This window comes from Cuculus canorus, chromosome 2 (genome assembly GCF_017976375.1).
Source record: "Cuculus canorus isolate bCucCan1 chromosome 2, bCucCan1.pri, whole genome shotgun sequence".
NCBI classification, from domain to species: Eukaryota; Metazoa; Chordata; class Aves; order Cuculiformes; family Cuculidae; genus Cuculus; species Cuculus canorus.
Window position 1 is genome coordinate 78164235 of NC_071402.1, and position 19866 is coordinate 78184100.

The window sequence follows — 19866 nt, forward strand, 5'->3', positions numbered from 1 at the left end:
TAAATATGCATACATTCCTTTTCCAGGTAACATGGATGCCAGGAAAGACAAAGTTGCTCAAAACTTCATGGCCAGCAGGATACACGCCCAGCAGCTTTTTGTGTCAGCCTGCACATCCATTTATAACGATTTTGACACTGCACTGTTTGAATAGTCTCTTATGTCACAGATAAATATTCCATGTTTGTAGTATGAGGTAGCCTATAAAGAGAGATTTATTTCCTCTTTCAGTGAAAAATGGCCAACTAAAACCCATCATTCACCATTTAAATGGCCACCAGCCAGTGACTAACAGCTAGCCCATTTGATCATAGAGTTGTAGCTTACTGATATGAAGTCATATTTCATGGCAGCTCTTGCCTGAGAAACAGAAAGAAAATGCAGGGCTCACCAGAGGGCTTTTGACAGTTGCTGCCATGAAATGTTTTCATTTATCAGTGTGACAGGGAACAACAATATACCGACTGAAAAAGAGGGCATGAGGACACAGCTGTCTTCAGCTAACTTTCACTGAGCTTTGATACACAGACACATAAATACACAAGGTTATCTAAATTTTCCTGATTGTCTCCAATAACATTGTTAGCTGTTTATACTATAGGCATAACATATGGATAACCATGTATCACTGATGCTGCAGTCATGCATAACAACAATGGATGCAATCCCAATTTCATTAAAAACTCTCTAAATCTAAAAGATTATATTTTTTTAATTACAATTTCGTAGGACTTTTGGCTTAATTATTTCCCATGGAAACCAAAGTTTTGCAAATTGAAAACAAGCGTAGTCTTCCTCTAGTTTTTCCCACTATTCCGAGACAACTCCCAAGCTCCTTTTTTTTTTAAAAAACAAAAGAAAAAATATGAAATTAATTTTGCATTTCTAAGGAAACATCTTTCCTATTCGAGTTTAATACTATTTATTTATTCTACACCTGAAGTCATCCCTAATGCAATTTATTCTCCACATAATGCTTAAATCAATGAAATAATCATGAAAGCTCTAACCTTAACCAGCTATAATAAGCCTCTGGAGCTTAACATGAAAAAATCAACCCTATTATCTCTTAAGTACTGTTACTGTCAGCAGTATAATATTTATGAGCTGACTTACACATTCCTTCCATTATGCTTTGCATTAGGTAAAACATATACCTATTGCAACCCTTACATTTTCAGTGATATATTCCATTACAAAACCAGGCCAAGTTAACAACAATCATGTCTTTTTTTGGAAAAGAAAAAAAAAAGGCAATTAATAAATTAATCTTGTCCTGTACATTTGCAAATAACAGTGTACTCAATTTCTATGAAGACAAAAGCCAGTGTCTGATATCATGTTGAGCAGCCCTGTTTCTAGAGGGCTTTATCTCCAATTATCTACCACTAAAAACAAGTCCTTGTCTAGTTCCCTGTCTTTTTTTCCCTTTTTAAAGTTTTTCTCCTAAACAAGACTTGATCCTGTTCTAAAAGTGACAATCATACTTAAAAACTTCTATTGCTATGTCATTGGTCTTCTTGAAATCTTAGAAATAGCCTTTTTGTTTTCCTGACAAACATTCAAAAATCCATATATAAGCCTGGTCACAGAAGCGTACAAGAAAAACTGTCATACGCAAAGCGCCAGGGAAGGAGGGAGAAAATCAGCTGACCTGGTTGTGATGAGATGAAAGATAAATGAGAAAAAATAATAAGCAGGTCTGAAACATGCGATTAGAGTTTTGTTTACAATGTTTGAGGAGATTTTAGTTTTAAGAAATTAAAAGGAAGTTACATCTAACCTTTATAATTGTAAAGATATGTGAACATCTGAGTCAATTAAGTATGCCCAAGTATGCATAGAATTAATATTTGCCCTAATCAATCAATGTAGCTTGCAGACACTAAAGGCAGAATTTCAGACTGAAAAGCAGCCTATTTAAGACAGGTGATTTGGAAAATTGAGTCTTCTTTCAGGTGTGTTTTTCTTTAGAGAGGACAGATTATCAAGGATTGTACATGATTTTGTACACTATAGCAGCAGTTACTGGCCCAGAATGACCGAAGAACAGTTGCAAAGTTATCCGAGCAGGTAGTTGAGTACGGCCATAGCCTGAGGGTGATGAACACAGCTCAAACAGCAGTAACTAGCTGAGCACGAGTGGCCAGCTACCTCTTGGTGCAAATGATACCTTGGATAAAAGGCATTGCCCATCAGAGGGTATGGGACCTGACAGTTACAAAGTTTTGAGTGAGAGCTTGCCTTGTAGATGAGCCATAGAGAAAGATTTTAAATAATTGTAGACGTACTTTGGGTACAGAATATTTAGTTGTTATTAATTAGCCTGTTTATCTTACTGCTAAACGTATTGAAAGGAAAAAAGGAAAGATGCCTGTTAAATTATTTGATTTTCCTCTTGGAGGTGGTGTGAGGGAAAATTATCTCACCAGTATCTCACAATGTTTCAGTTTTCTCAGGATGATGAGTAGAAGTGCAAAATAGTGTTTATTAGAGAACTCTAAAATCCGTATCTAGCCCTTGTTTCTCCCAATTATGTCTCAGTAGAAAAGTAATACGAAGAAATTCTCCAGGATTGAAATGTTCCTCAGCCTACAGCTCTGTCTTTCTTGAAGTACTCCTTTAGCTGCAAATTATAAATTGCCACAGGACAGAAACACTAAGGACAGAAAAGAGACTATGTAGAGAAAAGAGACTATGTAGAGCATAATATCAGAGTACTGTCTCTACTGTTGTCTTCTATGTCAGCAGTTCCAGGAGACCTTGGTCACCTAGTCATGGTCCCAACTTCAATTTCAGACTGAAAAATAATGAAATCTCACATTCAGTATAAGATTAAGCATTGTTCTTAAAATTCTTCTTTGACAAGATCTGAAAATACCATAAACCTCAAAATACTGTATTAATAATTCTTTGCTATTAACATTTTTCTCTTGAACTCACCCAGCAGACTTCAAGTCTCACTCCACTGCAGTTAAGCTTCCCAAGAAGTGGAGGAACCAATACTTTCTTCAAGGAGTTGATCCACAGACAGGTCAACATACAAGCGCCTGAAATGTTGCAATTTAACATTTTAAATTTTCTTCATCACTCTACCAATGAAAAAAGTGGTCTTTTCTACCTCCTCATGCACTTGCACTTCATATTCCTATTTCCTTAAATGATTCTACTCTCTGTCTCCAGCACCTGTTTCTCCCACACTTACATCAAAAAATCTTTTACTCTCCACTCTTCATTTCCTTGGGTCATTCACTGTATTAGAGTAGCTTTCTATTTCAAATTGAAAGAATATGGGGAATAATTTCTCCATTTCAATAAACACTTCAGAGAAAGCAATTTTAGAATACTAAATTTCTCCCAGAGGCACAGACCACTTTTCCTTCAGATAAAATCTCATTTAGTAAAGAGACTGGAATTATGTTTAATACCTTTATTTAGCAGCTGATATACAGAAAAAAAAGGGGGAAAAAAAGAAAGAAGAGAAGCTATGTGATCAAGTAAATATATCTGCATGTTGATTTTCACTCATCCTACCTCCATAAAGATATTGGGCTTGGTACCAACTTTATTGAGTGAGAAAACTTTTCCTCACATTTAGCAAAAGTTCTCTTGATAGAATCCTAGAAGAATATAACATGAATTCAGCATTTTTCAGATGCCTTACTCATAACCTGCAGGCATTTTCTTTTAAATGTTTTCAAAATTCAATAACTCTAATAAAAGGTGTAAATTTCCAGTACAAACTAATGCAAAGTTTAAAACACACACAAACCCAGTATTTGCACTACAAATACTGTAGTGCAAGTTATATATCCATTACTTGGAGTTTGTGATTATTCAATGTCTTCACATGAATATGGTGATTTTCTCAGTTACACTTATGGAATCAAAAGCACAGATAATTCCTTGAGATTTCTTATCCTTAGGTTAAATGCAGGTAGAATTAAACAGAGAATTGCAACCTGGCTTACTGAACTATCAACAGGGGTAAAAGGTTCAAATTCAAAATATTCAGAAAGTTTAATGCTGCTAAAGTGATTGAAAACAACCATTTTTACTATTTTTTACCCTAGTGTTTGGGTTTCATTTTAAAATACATATGCCTCATTTCTGGTGTTACATGAGAAGTGCAAAGTGTCAATATGTCTTTTAAAAGGTCTAGCTAAACATATACACTGTTCTTTGGGGGAATGAAAGATTTTTGCTTAAGCCGCAGCTAAAGCTAATTTTCTTCTGCACGAGTGCATAGAAGCAATACAAGAGGATAATCTCCGTCTCAGTCAAAAGCATGACACTCTTAATACTGACAGAAGTACTTTTCTTCAGCTTCAACAACACAACCAAATGACAGAGGCAGAATTTCTTAACTCCTGATTCAAAGATAGGATATTGAGAGCTGTCAGCCTGGGTGTTCTGGATGTGTGAACATGCACCTGTGTTATGAGCAGAAATGTTAAATCTGGAGCTTAATGCTTATAGAGGGATTTCATTCACTTATGTTAGCTTATTGAACTGGATATATGTAAGCTCTGAGGTTAATAAATCTTCAAATGCAGCTCCACATGTCTCAATAGACAATATTGTGCCTGTTAAAGCTGTGTAAGCAATTTCCTCAGTACGTAGCATGCCTTTCCATTTTGGTATATTTTATTACTCCTGAATGAAGATGTTCATTCTTTATTGTTGTATGCTCTTTCCAGTTGTAACTGATTATACCTCTATCCATCTGAAGTGATGGTGCAGCTCTCAGAGAAATGTGAGCCTCCATATTTGATCTCTAAACCTGCATTAGCCCAAATCATCAATAATTCAGCGAACTCCCTCTGCTGGGGTAAAAATAGCAGCCAGTAGCAAGCATATGTACCATCATTTAACACCTCCTCCTTGATGCAATAAACTTGCCGAATATTCTTGCTTCTCTCTATCAGAACCTCTACCATTTAATTATGTCTGCCCTAGAAGATAAATAAGTACCAAGTGCTTTTACCCCAGTTATGCTGGTTTCTTCATATTCTACTGATGAGACAAAAGTGAAAAGGTGAAACTTTTTAAAAGACAAGTAAACATAGGTCAGCTCTGATTAAATCAAACATTAATATATGAGCAAGAGCATTAGAACACTGAAGAGTAAAGTCAACTTGGGAGAACTCTTTCCTCCCAATCTATTTTGTTTTAAGGTATAATTTTAAATATATAATTTCTGAGTCTTAATTTCATATAATTTCTCAGTCTTGCTCCCATCTTTTACTTGCTATTTGCTGTATCAGAGTAATGTCAGCAAGGTTAAGCCTTTTTTTTTTCTGGTACTCCAATGGTGGGTTTTCTGTGTTTAGTCTATAATGCAGACTGCAAGTTTTCCACCAACTTTTACTCCTTTCACTACAACCACTCATGTAACCTCTCACATACATCTGATCGACCACTGCATTTGATACTCTAGCACAGCATTACTCACTAACTTTTTTAAATCCCTGTCTCACTCCTGATTTAATAATTAGTAATGCTCATGATAGCTTAAAGCATGTGTTATAAAGAGTGAGCAATGTTACCATCCCAGATCTTCTCTTCCTCCTTGTGTCTGCTGAGGCTACTACTACAAATAAACATTCAGCATCTGTATCAATACCCAGCAGCACAAACAGCAAGAAGCATATGTCAGCAGCATCTGATTTTCATCACTGCACACACAATTACTCACCTAGTTTGTTGTACTTGCATCTAAGCCTTTAAATTTGCAAATTTGCCTTTCCCACTGTGCATCCATTGCCTTTTGGTGTCACTTCAGCCTTGTTTGCTAACCCTCAGCACTAGATAATGGATTACTCTCTTCACTATCTCTTTGTGCAATGAGTTATACTAAATCGAAAATGCTACCTTTAAATTATTGTGCAGGCTTCACACAGAGGTATTAGCATTACTTTAAAGTACTGTCTCCAATCTGTACTAAAAAGTTTATTGTTTTAATTAAAATGTTCTCTGTGCTCTCTAATGGAGATGATCCTTGCTTTCCTCTTGCTGCTCTGTAATGAGTCACAAAATGTTTCTATTTATCCCACATGAATTGTGGAATTCACATTATTTGACTTACTCTGTGTTATGGTGACTTCATGCATGTACAGGTGTAGAGATGGACACATTGCATTAGTGAAGTGTGTTTACTGTTTACTCTCAAAACAAAGAAAGAGAGATTACACAGTTACAGTAAGTTAAGAGTCCATCTGTAGTGGCGAGTCCATCAAGATTAACCACATATGCTTACTGCCAGCTGCTGCTGTTTGCCATGGAGCTTGAGTTGTGAAGGTCCAAAACTGACCAGTCCAAATGCTTGCTTCTCATCATTTCGGATGTTAATGATGTTGCAAACATTAGCTTAATTCAAAGATATAAAAGGTTTTTTTTCCAGAAGACATCAAATACATACATAAAAGAGCCTTGTGTAATGTACACATTTTAGTCTGGCAGCTATTCCTTAACTATTTTTAAGCAGTGTCTTGTTCCACTCACTAATCTTCCAATAGCACATTGTACTAGAGTCACAAGCAAGCACCTGACCATCAAGACTTATAAAATTTGTTTAGGTGTTTTCTCAACACGAACACAAAGCCTCAGCACTGCCAGGAAAAGTAGTGTTGTGTAGACACAATGTTAGGTCCTTCATTTAAAAATATTTTCTCTACAGTGGGCTTACTTTGTTGTGACTTACTCTCTACAAGACTTTCAAAACTAAAACTAAACTACTGTTAAACATAGTAAACCATTTATGCCATAAGACAATTGTTTCAACTAAAACAGACAAATCCAAAACTCTGCAGAAAGGTAGATATATATTTCATTTTAAATGTAGCATTTTAATGTAACAAAGGACCTATCAAAAAAAAATACACTTTGGTGGTTTTAGGTGTTTGGATTCTTTTAAAGGGAACTCCTTTATCAAATTTATAGTATTTAATACTTCACTGAAGAACAGAGTTGAAAACATTTAAACTTTTGAAGAAAAATGTGAGAAGTTAGTTTTGTTGTAAACATACTCGATAATTAGAATTCTGCTAGATCCTTCTAACCAATTGCATATACTAGGATGTAACCACATTAAACAAGCCCCTGTTCCTGAAAAATACAGACCCATTTATTAATACAATCTCAAAATATTATCTTTTCTGTGGTCTAATTCTAAGTATACGTTTCACTGAAGAAACAATACTTATGAATACTGAATGTTTACAGTTTTTTTCATTTTAAAACATTTTCTACAAACTGTACTTTTCACCACTGAGCATGTGTCTCTTGCTATAATTAGTGATAAACCCATTAATAAATGAATATTGATTGAGAATTTTAAAACTCACTTTTATTTAAAGTATTTCTCAAACTAACATTAAATTAATTTACAGTTTTACAAGCAAAATAAATATATTGTCTTCTAAGTTAAGAAGAATTAAAGCAAGCATTAAATCCAAATTATCAGAATATTACATTGAATTTATGAACATACATTTAGATACACAGAAACTAATGTTTTCAGAACTGTTAGTTATCTCGTGTGCTTCTTTACTGTCTGACTCCATGATAACATAAATACAAGGTGATGGGTAGATTGATGGCACTGTTAGTAATCTGACTCCAAAGAGCTTTACACTGTTTGGACACACATTTAAACACTTCCAGTCCTGTGCAAAGGTCGACATTTTCTGGGTTTTTTTTACGAGAGGTGATAGAATAAAGGGTAGAAAATGGAAAGCAGGACAAGCAGTAAAGAAAATAATGGCATTCATATCACTTAAGATAATTAAACTAAGGCTTTGGGTTTTTACACTTGAACCCATCGTCTTCTAAAAAGAATATTGTTTTTAATCTGAAATATGCAGACACATTAAAAAAATAGCATCAGTCTTTCTATTCTTCATCATGTCTAATAACAACACCACTACAAACTCTGGAATGTTACAAAGCACCACCTCACAAAAAGTGAGGTGGCTGCTGCTGCTAAGATACCAAACCAATTCCATAGTATTTGGAAGTAAGGAGCAGTTAGAAACTGTTTGCTTTTAAAATGTTTCTCTCAAGACATTTTTTCTCCCGTCAGAGTACTTAACAATGCTGAAAAGGGATTGCAGCCCTCAAGAACAATGAAAGTGAATTTTAACACTTATCCTCTCCAAGGCACTCAAAAGTGGAAAAGCAGTCAGCGATGTGACTGAACAATTCACACTACGAAAGACAGTAGTACCAAAATTAAAAGTGAAGGGAATTTGACTAAATATATAGAACCCTTCTTGAAGTAAAGTGTTTTGAGGAACAGAGCTGCTTGTTCTCTTCCTGTTGTTTTTTTTTTTGCCTCCAGCAGTTTGGTATACCAAAGTAGCTTTGTATGTAATCAATGCTGCTACAAAGTTAAATACAACAACAAATTGTCATAACTCCAGAACTCACTTGATTGAGATTGTTATACCCATACCTTTTAGTTTCCACTCTTTTCCTAGGGTTATGTTCACCCTTTGCCTGCTTCTCTGAGTGGTCCTAAAGTGGGACACTTCAGTCTGATTGGTGCCAGGGACTACGATGGGATGTCGACATCTGGTGTACTTCACAGGTAGTAATACAATTTTGATGACTTCCATGAATGTGATGGCTTCTTCCTCACCTAGAATCCACTTGGAGTCACTTCTGTATGTTTGGTAAGACTTTCTTTACATCTTTTTCTCTATTTGCTTACAGGTCCATACTAGTGCCATGTTAACTACATTTTACATCTGTTAGATGTTATTTCTTTGTTTTCTTTGTTACTCTTCAAAAAACATTTTGTGCAGCTGCAGCTCTACACCATTTTATCCAACCGCTGATGAGTTGTTTGTAGCTGTAAGCAGTGTCAGTCTGTGCCCCATGTCTTATCATCCCCTGTCTGTGCTCCTCTACACTGTACTCACTCTCCTCACATCTTAAGAGACATCTGCTAACTGGCAGGTCTGTATATCTCTATATCATTATGTTGGTCATAAATGTCTCATTCTATACAGAATAACAACTTATTACTCTCTATGAAATTATGGTTGTACCATACAAAGATAAGGGAGGTAAAATAACTGGCTGCAGTGACTCGTGAATTCAGAAGAAAAATTGTTATTAGAGTTAAATCAAGTAAAAAAGCTCCAAGCAGGTGAAGACAAACTCAAACAGAGAAAGCCTGACATCTTCAGAGGGAGCAAGCTTCAGCTCTGAGGCTTGCAAACTCAATAGTAAGCTTATGTCTTGTTGCTAGCAAAGGCATCACTGTGTTATGGACTGACAGGATATTACAATATCTATGGTCAAAGTATAAACACAGTAACTTTTGCATGTGATATTGTCATCTACTATCTCTGAGCAGGCCTAAATTCTAGAGTGGGGTCCGTTTTCTCCTGTATCCATGCCAAGGTTGTGCAAGACAAACTGTATTATAAAAACTAAACAAAAGAAAACTAAACAAAAGAAAATAGAAGTTTACAATTCAGTTTTGCAGTAGATCCCCAAAAATAAGTCCAAAAGATTACTGTCAAGATGGAGGACCCTATGAAGTGTTTATATCGTACATGTGGCTTGTAGTAACAAGATATGGAGACAGGAATGAGAACCCATATAGGAAAATCTTTTAAATCCAGACCAGAGAAACAATCCTTGTCTTCAGTTTCTTATTTTCCTTCCTCAAGCTTACAGCTGTGAAACAAAGTACCAGTTTTAAACTTACTTTAACCTGGTGAACTAGACCATTTGGTTATTATAACTCTATAAGAAACCACTTCTGTTGCGTGACATGCAACTAAAAGTAAATCATCACAACATACTGCAACTAAACCCTTTCTAGATATTATCAACACTACAGCTCTGATTAAAATCTCGTGGTTTGAAATGACTGTAAAAAAATAGGTCTGTATTCTGTCAGTATTCAGTTCCTAAACCAGAAGTCCTCAAGTGAGACAAATTACTTATTTAGAAATAGTTTAAATAATACACTAGTAGGACCCAAAGTTGTCATCACCTTATCAATCTCAAAAAACCTAGGTGACGAATTAATACAGCAACTTCATGTTTATCAAGGGCAAGTGGAAATGAAGAAAAAGTCAGCATTGGCCTGAAATGTGCTGATTTAGAGAGCCTTTAGTCAAATTGCTTTCACATTCATCACGTTTTAATCTTCCCTACTATTGCTGAAACACATCTTTTTCAAGCACAATTAGGTTCAGCATTGTTTTGATCATTGAATTATTTTTAAGGAAAAGAATTTATTCCTGTTTTTATAAAACATTACTTGATTACTTGAATGGGTTTATAAAGCTATGCTAAATAAATGATAAGACATTTTTCTTCAGATAATAAAGCTTTTTGTGTGCATAAATGAAACAAGTCACATTAAGGAAGTAGAATACAAACTTTTCAAACTCTAGGCTTGACGTTCTGGTGTATTTCTATTGAGGATGATGCCATATAAATGACTGCTTTAACTGCTGTTAAAAAGTTTCTTAAAGTAAGGATAATGCTTTCTAAAGCCTTCGTTTTATTTGTTCCGCTCCTCTGCCCTCTCTACAGTCCTTCACTGCAGAAGGATTCATGCATGTGAGAGACAGACATAGACATCACTGAAGGCTTTTACTTAGCAGTCTGTGTAGGTTCTTTAGCTTGCTATGAAATCTCCCATCTCTTCTACAAAAAAAAGTTTTCTTTCAGAATAAAAAATACTTGTGCTTTGCCATTTGATTAAGTAGGTATCACAATTTGGCTGTTATTGACATTGAAATTCTATCATTTCCCACTACTTTCCCACCCAAGGCCTCAAATACACTTGATTCAAAACCTGTCACACTGACTACATTTCCCCTTGCCTACTCACATTTGGCCTTTGATTGTTAGCATTTGGATTTAATTTTTCCTGTAGCCAAACTTATCTTAAGATTTGCAACAAGGAACATGTAGGTTTTACATCCAAACCTCATCCCTGCTACTTATATCTGTTGTTATTATTAACGTACCAATGCATACTAATAAGGTGCTGCTTCTCTGCTTTTCGTCTTAGTTCTGTGGAAGAGCTCATACAATGGAGAAAAATTAGCCACTATGTGCATAAGAAATCGACTGTATGCTCTTTGAAATGCCAATATTTATTTAATTCACAGTTTGTGGAATCATTTCTATGCCTATCATTAGCACAGAGGAGCTTTCTCACTAGTTTTACTAGTTGAAACATACGCCTAACCTATTGCCCAATATCACTCAGCACACTCAAATTAACTTGTAAAATGCTTGGCAGTAGGTTAAAATCTTAAATCAATTGTCAGAGTTAAAACTCTGTATTTTCAACAGTGTGATCTACAGGGAAATGTACTCATTATGTTATTTTGATGAAGAGCCTCAGACTAATAGAAAAGGTTTCCTGAAGCTGTTAAGAAAAATTTCTCCAGTGTTTCCTCTGGGTTAGAAATTAGATTTTACATGTATCAGAGTCAATGGAAAAAAAATGGTTTTCTTCCAATTGAGACTATCTCTGGAGTTTTGATTTCTTTATATCAAACACTCATCTGCTAGAGACCACCACCAGCAAACCTCTCCCATAGCTACTAATGTATCAGACATTAGACAAACATCATTATGGTATGATTCAATTTTAAATAAATATCACTTCAGCTTGGTTGTAGGTTTCTGAATTAGCAATACTTTAGTGAACATTAATTAAGTGTAAATATTATGCAAATAACAGATAGCTTACTTGCTTATAATTTCATTTGTCATCAAATGTCCCTAAGAGTTCTTGAAGATTTTAAGACACAAAGAAAGGAATTATAGTAAGACAAAGAAATATGGACATCTTTGTCTGTTAGCTGCAACAGCAAAAATCGATTTTTTAAAATAAGCAGTACTATAATACCTTTCCTGGCATAAATATAGCCACCATAAATTTGCACAAGAATCTAGGTATGTTGCATGACAACTCAGAAGACCTGGGTTTACACACTGCCTTGATCATGCTTTTACTGCAGAGATACAGCTAAGTCATATAGCACTAGCACATTATGCCACAACCTCATTATGTGATTTTCTCTTGTTTTGGCATAGGGTCTGTGTGTCTGTTAGCAGAGGATTAGGGCTTGGAAGACTATAGCACACTGCTTGGATAGCTGAGCAAATGGAGTGGCATAGCTCTGCATTCTCCTGCTGCTGGATAGGTTGAGCACAAAAGATATGTAGCACCCTTTTTCTATCAAGATCCTTAGGTATCGATCCCATGTGTTTAATCTGTGGTTATCAGCGAAGAAATTTCTTGAAGCTATTAACTACATAGTACATTGAAGTAGGAGTTCTAAAAAAATATTTTTTTGCACATATTAAATAATTCCAAATGAAGAAGCTGTAGAATTAAATAGATTGAGTAACTAGTGACACAGTAATGATTTTTTAATCTTCATTCCACTGTTTTATTATGCATTCCATAATAAAGCACTCCACTGCTTTATTATGTCATAGTCTGAGAAATCTATCACTCAGTAAGAAGTACTAGTCGTATACAATAAAAGTCTAAGCCTAAAGTAACATAATCAGCACCCTTCAGGCAGTGGTTTCTGTAGATAGTGTCTATTATTGGCAATTCCAGAAATAAGTTTTATAGAGATTCTGCTGTTTAAAATAAAAGAAGAGCTGCACGAATTTAGAATAACAAATGTAGTCTTACTAAATGCTATTAAATTTAATACAGATAGCTTGTCTTACGATAGAAGTATGTTATAAGGTGATCAACAAAGAAGCATAAATAGCTTTGACTATCCTTCAACTGCACTATTTCAGATAAAGACAATAAATATCAGATGTTAGTCACAAAATTAACAACTTGCTCGGAAGTGTATCATTTAGAAGAGTATAGCATTTACAGAGATTAAATGTCACAGTTCACCATAAAAGCAAATCTGAGTGTGTTAGTTTTGTCAAAATAGCCTTTATTTTAAATTTATATTCATATCTGCTGCTGTACATTTTACTTGATACATTCAGAGGCTACCTGAAAAACAACAAAAATTTAACTCAGAGCTACATAGATTGTTCTGCATGATTGCTCTTGGTCAGAATTTGTATCCCTTAGAACCAAGCAAAACAAATGAAAACTCGGCAAAAACACAATGCTATAATTCATATCTTAAGGTACTTATGAAAACTGTAATGGTAATAATTAAGACTTCATTTTCTGTACATCTTAGTTAAGCCCTTTGCCAGCGGCTAAAGACTATACAGCCACTCCCTCACTCCCTTCCACCCACATCGAGAGGAGATTTGGAAAAGGAAAGGGAAAAGTTGTGGTTTGAAATAAAAACAGTTTTAATAGAACAATACAAAAAAATGTTATTGTTATTATAAAATATACGAAACAATACTCAGCCCATCCCAAGTAGCAATCACGGAACATGTCCTCCAAGCAGTGAATTCCAGATACGGAGTACGGCAGTTCCTGTAGGCACAGAGGTCACAGCCAGTACAGGGATCACTGAACACAGAAACTGAACTTAGAGCCCTTGAAACCAAACACCAGCAACAGGACTACCAAGAGGGGTGTCAAGGACCAGCAGACACCAAGATAAGGGCTGTCCTTGTCAATCTTCTAGTTTACAAAGCGAGCATGAGGTTCGTGGTATGGAATACTTCCATCAGCCAATTTGGATCAGCTGTCATGGCTGTGCTGCTTCCATCTTAATACATCTGCTTGCTCAATAAACATGAGAAAAATGAAAAAAGTCCTTGATTTTCTAGCAATAGTAAAAAATATAAGTATTTTGCAGCATTCATCTCATACTAAAACCTAGAGAAACAGCTGCTGGAAAGAAAATTGATTCTATCCTGGCCAGGCATAAACATTACTTAGCAACAAACTAAAACAATGTGTTACCAACATTAATGTCATACTGAATTCAAAATATAGAAGCTACTGAGAAGAAAACAGACTTTATCTCAGTCAAAACCAGGACAATACAAAAAATGTCTCTATTATGTTTGAGCTGACCAACGAGTTTACATAGATTTCAAATCTGTACCTTCAGTAGAAACATCTGTCTTTTGTTTTGTTAAATGAAACACACTCGATCAGAATAGCAACTGACCTTATCTTTCTTCCTCTCCCTGCTTCATCCAATATGTTGTCCATAAATATTCATTGCGCTGTTTTCCATCAATGCAATAACATCTAAAGAATGATTGAATCCCTAACTTGATGAAAAAAAAAAATGGACTGATAGACATTATGGTTGTTACAGGAAGTAAAGCACAGTAAAACACTCCCATAATACTTTCACCACTTAAACCTTTTTCTAATGATCTTTCCATGCCAGTTTCTTTCACCAAATTTTCCTTCTCTTTTCCTTTCAAAAGATAAATTTTAATGTAGACTAAACTTTCCAGGTGATCTTAGAAATGTGTTCCTGTTAGGCGGACATGAAATGTCCATCCATATTTCATGGAGGAGACGCAGGAGTAGAATCTCATCAGCAGGCAAGGACACAATAAGTATGAACTAATACGTAGCAAGCAATGTCTAGAGATGTGAAAAAGGAAGAGAAAATCTCTGTTCAGTACTAATTCAGTAAGATATTTCTGACAAAAGTTAGTACTAAAAGTAAGTCTAGCAAACATAGTAGCTTCAAATGTTAAACAGATGAAATCACGAACCAGACATGCGAAGGTTGTTGTCCGAAACTATGTGTCTCAACCACAATGGAAGGAATTACAGTATAAAGCAAAAAATCTATTTGCCATCAAGAATGGTGCATGAGTCTTTGTTTTAATTATCATCACTCTGAATAATAAAGGCACATAAACCTTCCATTATTACTCTCACCAAGACACTGCTATTTCCAAATGGCAATCATTTTAGGTAACAGTGAAAGATTTTTTTGCTGACCTTACTTTCGCTTTCATATTGTCAATCCAGGATTCCTTTCATGGCTTGTGCATTTCAGTTCTTTTCAAATATTTTCTGAAGCATGAGTATGGTCATGTCTCGACAGCGGCTTCAACTTTTCTGATTAATGCTGAGGTACCTTCATTGTTAGTCTACACACACTTCTTTTCACAGTGGTCCAGTTATTCTGGTCATAATGTGTGATAGTCTCTTTTCAATCAAGATTCCAGTTAAGCTGTATCTTCATAGATTTTCTAACTTTCTAAATAAGTATCTGTCATCTCTTGGTTTACAGGAGCTATATGTATTTACTGGGTCCATAAAACTAAAGCACATTTTTAAACCTGCTTCTGGCTCTTCCGTATTACAGTTTCTTCCAAGCTTAGACCTCATTTGAGAAAAACTATCAAAATATTGAAGTTATGTAGCAAATTATATCTCTCAAAAATCTAAAGGTCACATTGTACCATTTTAATGAATTTCTAAGCCCAAAGCAAACACGAAATCATAAACAGTGGATATGGAGTATTCACAGTTTAATAATGACTCTCAGATGCCCATGATCCCAGTACAACGTGATCACTGTATCTCCAGGAATACATTATAAATTTGGAGGACAATGACACACTGGCAAAGCTGGCAGTGAGCATTTGTTTCAACTCCTTTGCTGATAGTCCATAACCCTGTTGAGCTTACACAGTCATTTCTATTGCTATTCTTCAACTTCCTGCAAACAGCTGAGTTCTCATCCTGCTGTAGAACTCAACCAGTCTGGACTGTGAACTCTGTCTTCCCTGACATGCTTTCCTTCCAAGCTCTACTTCCCACTCTGAGATGCTACATTTTTATTTTACATCCTCTATTCATAAATGGCAATTCAGAGGCAAATCTATATTTCCAGAATCCTTCGCTAAAATGAACACTGCAAGCATGAAATCTTTCTCCTGACAGGAAGTTCTTGGTTTCCTTGGACTAGCACTGGGCTGAAACTGTTCCTGAATGGGGGTCAGAATGCAGCCACAGCAGCACTTGACAGCGCAAATCGGCTCCTCTCACCTCTGTGCTGCTTCATCTCTATGCTACATTCTGTCTTGGCTCCGTTAGGAATTTTCTTAAGGCATTTTGTCAGCATGATATTGGAGAAGATAAAATTCAGTTTCATGCTCAAGTACATTCTAAGCAGCAAGGCTGTGGGATCTGACTGACTTAGAAATTCAGCAGCCTGTGAAGACAACTTGCACAAAAAATAAGAAGTACAATATTTCTTTTCTGCTAGTTTAAAAGTTACATTCAGCATTCCTCAGAATGATAAAAGGCAATGTATGTGGCCAAAAGTCAGTGGCTGAATGCAACACAGAAAGTGGGAGAAGAGGATGTAACATGTCAGTTTTGGGTGGTGATGCATTCTTCATGTCTCTTCCTCTTGCATCGTGTGAAAAACAACCCATTAACCGTTAAAAGTTTCATGACTCAAAGCAGTTCCCAAAAGCTTGCTGTCAGGCAACTGCATGATCTTTAGGTGAAAGTGTATCTATCTGAGTGCACCCACGAAATCACAGACTGAGAGGGTGTTATTTTAGTGAAGTTTATTCAGCTACGGTAGGTAACTACTTAGCTTATCTGACTGTATAGTATTGATTAAAATACTTAAAGGATCACTGCTTCTTGGCTCTAGCAATTCTAGACAGATATGCATAAGTGCACACCGAGTAGTAGCAAAGCTCAGGACACCACAATATCAAATATCGTTCAGATATACTTCCCCCTGCCTTTTTTCCAATACAAAGGTTGTTAACTCATCATAATTAACCTTGCCTTGCTTAGTTAATTACACATGATTATATTAGAGAAATTTAAATATTATAGAGACTCTTCTAACTCAGAAAGCTGTTTCTAAAATACCTCCTCTAATCAAACAGCAATTATGTTATTCCCTACTAACACCACAAGCATGTTGACCCAGCCTTTCGTGTTCTGGCAACCACAAAGAGAAAAAAAGACATAGCAACAGTGACTGCTCCATAGAAACAACGGCTGTGGAACAAAAGGAAAATACACAGAAATATTTTCCATGCCCACAAGTGGTCATTTTGCTGCTCTGGATTCTGTCATTTTAGCAAAAACAGTTCTAGGAAAAAAAAACTCAACCCAACAGTTTTGACTGAAACAATAAATGCATTATTTGCAGAAAAATATTTTAAATAATGTTTTCTTTAAAAGCTTAAAATTGTAAGGCAAATAATAATAAACTGCAAAACTGAACAGGGATAGGTTGTCTGAAGGAAACAAAGAGACACAGAGCTCATTACTGGCTCCCAACTGAGACTACGAAATAACAGCAACATGTCAGGGTGACTAACTACCCAGAAGGTAACTTTAGGGAACTGTGTAGTAATGCCAACATGTCGGGGAGTATACCTATAATTGTTAAGTCTCACTTTCACTCTTCTTCCAATAAATTAGCATTAAGATTCGGGAATCATTGGTGTAAAGCTAAGTTTTGTAATAGAAGTCTATAGCTATTGCAAAAGGCTATTTTGTTTTTAGGCTCCTACAATGATTTTGTTACCTCTTTCCTCCACCTGCTTTGTCTCTGTTATTTATCTTCTTCACTGTTCTCGCAGCTTGCACTTCTACATTGGTTTCTCAGGCAAGGTATTCAGAGAATTTCTATCAAACCTAAGACTTTCTGTGTAGACTATTCACTCAAATAACCAGTTTCTGCCTTTTGTGGTCAACTGCACTCAACTTCTGTGTTTCTTTACAATGTGCTGGCATCACATGCAGTGCTTATTAAGGAATTTGTGTACATTCTTTTAAGAAAATACAACTTTCCTGCTGTAAATCGTGGGGTATAGCATACAGCATTCAACATACTATGGCTTAAACCAACAGCTTTTTCTTCTAGCTAGTGTCCATTCCAGATATAACCATTTCCAGAAATATTATGCTAAATTACACTTTAAATTTTCTTTAGCAGGTTTTCTACAATTAAATTGCCAGTGTCTTTAAAATTTCCTATCAGCCAATAAAGTAGCATAATATGCCCCTGAAACTCAGCTGCACTACATTGAGTTGAAAACCATATAATATATTTTTATTGATTCAAAAACATATACCTTGATTAAAGATTATATAAGGCAGAGGCTGAACTTGTTTTTATGTATACCGGAAAATAAAAGATGCATGTTTCCACACAGCCTCACTGTATATATGTCCCATTTTCAAACGTATTATGGTTAATGTGTTTCATTTTTAAAAACCACTTTAACATGTGCCCTTCAAGCAGCCATACAAGAGATGGCTATATGAAGGGATTTGCCTTTTTTTTTCTTTTTTTTTTACATAGCAGCCATAAAATCATTCAGAATGTTCTGTGTCTCCTTTTATGCTGTTTTATGTTTTCTTTCACACTCTCACAACCTATTGTCAATAAAGAAAGGGGAATGAGAGAAACATGGATTTTTGGCACTTTGCTTTAAAAATAATTTTTTTATACTAAACATGCTGTATGCAAAACAACAGTGTACTCAGATTTTAAAAACCTATGACTTCAAGTAAACTTTTCAGATAAGCATCTTCACTTCAAGCAGGTTTCTGATTCTTTCTTTTTTAAATTCATATTTTCTCCAGAAAGTTCTGTCACGTTCAAAGGAATGCATGATTTTCTGTCTACTTTTTATTCTTTTTTTTTTTTGGTGGTGGTGTAGAAGGAATGACTATAAAAATTAAGTTAACGAACTTTTATTATGCCAAGTTTGCAGTCTATAATGTTAACACCGTTTGCCCCTAATTATCTAGCTTTCTAAAACTCTGACACACAATTCAAAGAAACAACAGCAGAGGCCTGAGCCATGCTTAATTCACCTCAATAAATGCTTTTATGAGCAGATATACAGCTGGAAGACAAAACCCAAGATTTTACTCTACGATTATAATTTTCCATTATGACTGTTTAGCTAAAGAAGCAAAATAAATTTGAAGAGTTCAGGAAGTCAGAATGTGTAGCACTTAAGATGTATTTTGCATATGAAAGTAATGTTGAACAAATTAAAGAAATCAAGGTTATTAAAAGGAAGTCAAAGCTTTATGACTCATTATTGCTACCAGTTTATCTGCAGTAAGATTTTTCCTTCTTTTTCCAAAACTTACCTGCTATAATGTTATACAAGAGACCAAGCTGGAGTGCCTTTGACAGTAAAAAATATCCAGAGAGATTGTAGATTTTGTTCACCTCAAAAAAAAACCCAAACACATTTTGTATGGTATGCCCCTCTGTTCTTCATATTCTTGAAACTAAAGACTGACTGTTTCACAGTATACATGCAGCAATGAATCAAACTGGTGAGTCACTTACTAACTCTGTCCCTGAGAAACTGGTTTCAGTGACAACTATTCTCTTGTTTGGGTACTCCTGCATCTTTATCTTTAATGATATTACCTCTGAAACCACAGTCCTTCTATGCACAGAAAGGTGACTGGGCATCATGTAGCAATCATACTGCACCTGCAACCTGTTGCTTCTGTTTTCCCTTTGCCAGCAAAATTGAGAAATTTAGGAAATGGAGGGGAATGGCAGCAGGTTCCTGCCCAGCACAGTAGGTGTGTCCCGCCTGTGCCAACCTCAGCCTCCCAGGTTCCTTTGCACAATAGGTACAAAGCTCTGCGAGTGGAACCTTAACGTGGATGACGGGTCTTACAGCCTAGAAACATTCCCTAGGTTAAGACATCCTAAGCCATCAATCAAAACATCTTCTGTAAAGAAGGAAAGATGGGTCATAGTCATAGGGTTCTCTCTTCTGAAGGGAACAGATGGCACAGTATGCAGACCAGACCCATCACATAGGGAAGTCTGCTGCCTACCTGGGGCTGCAGTTAGAGATGTAGAAAGAAAAATTCCAGCTCTGGTCAGGCCCACAGATTATTATCCTCTATTTATTTTCCAACAAGGCAGTACTGAA

The 19866-nt window shown here is 35.7% G+C and overlaps 1 long non-coding RNA gene across 1 annotated transcript in view; it reads right to left on the reverse strand.

Annotated features, from left to right (window-relative positions):
- LOC128851341 (uncharacterized) overlaps positions 1-9505 on the reverse strand; it is a 39437-nt gene extending 29932 nt beyond the window's left edge. Inside the window, exons 1-2 of the long non-coding RNA XR_008448693.1 lie at positions 8456-9505; positions 2944-3050 (exon numbers count right to left, since the gene is read on the reverse strand). This is a non-coding gene — a long non-coding RNA (uncharacterized LOC128851341). The remainder of the gene's footprint in view (positions 1-2943; positions 3051-8455) is intronic.
- Between the last annotated feature and the right edge of the window lie 10361 nt (positions 9506-19866).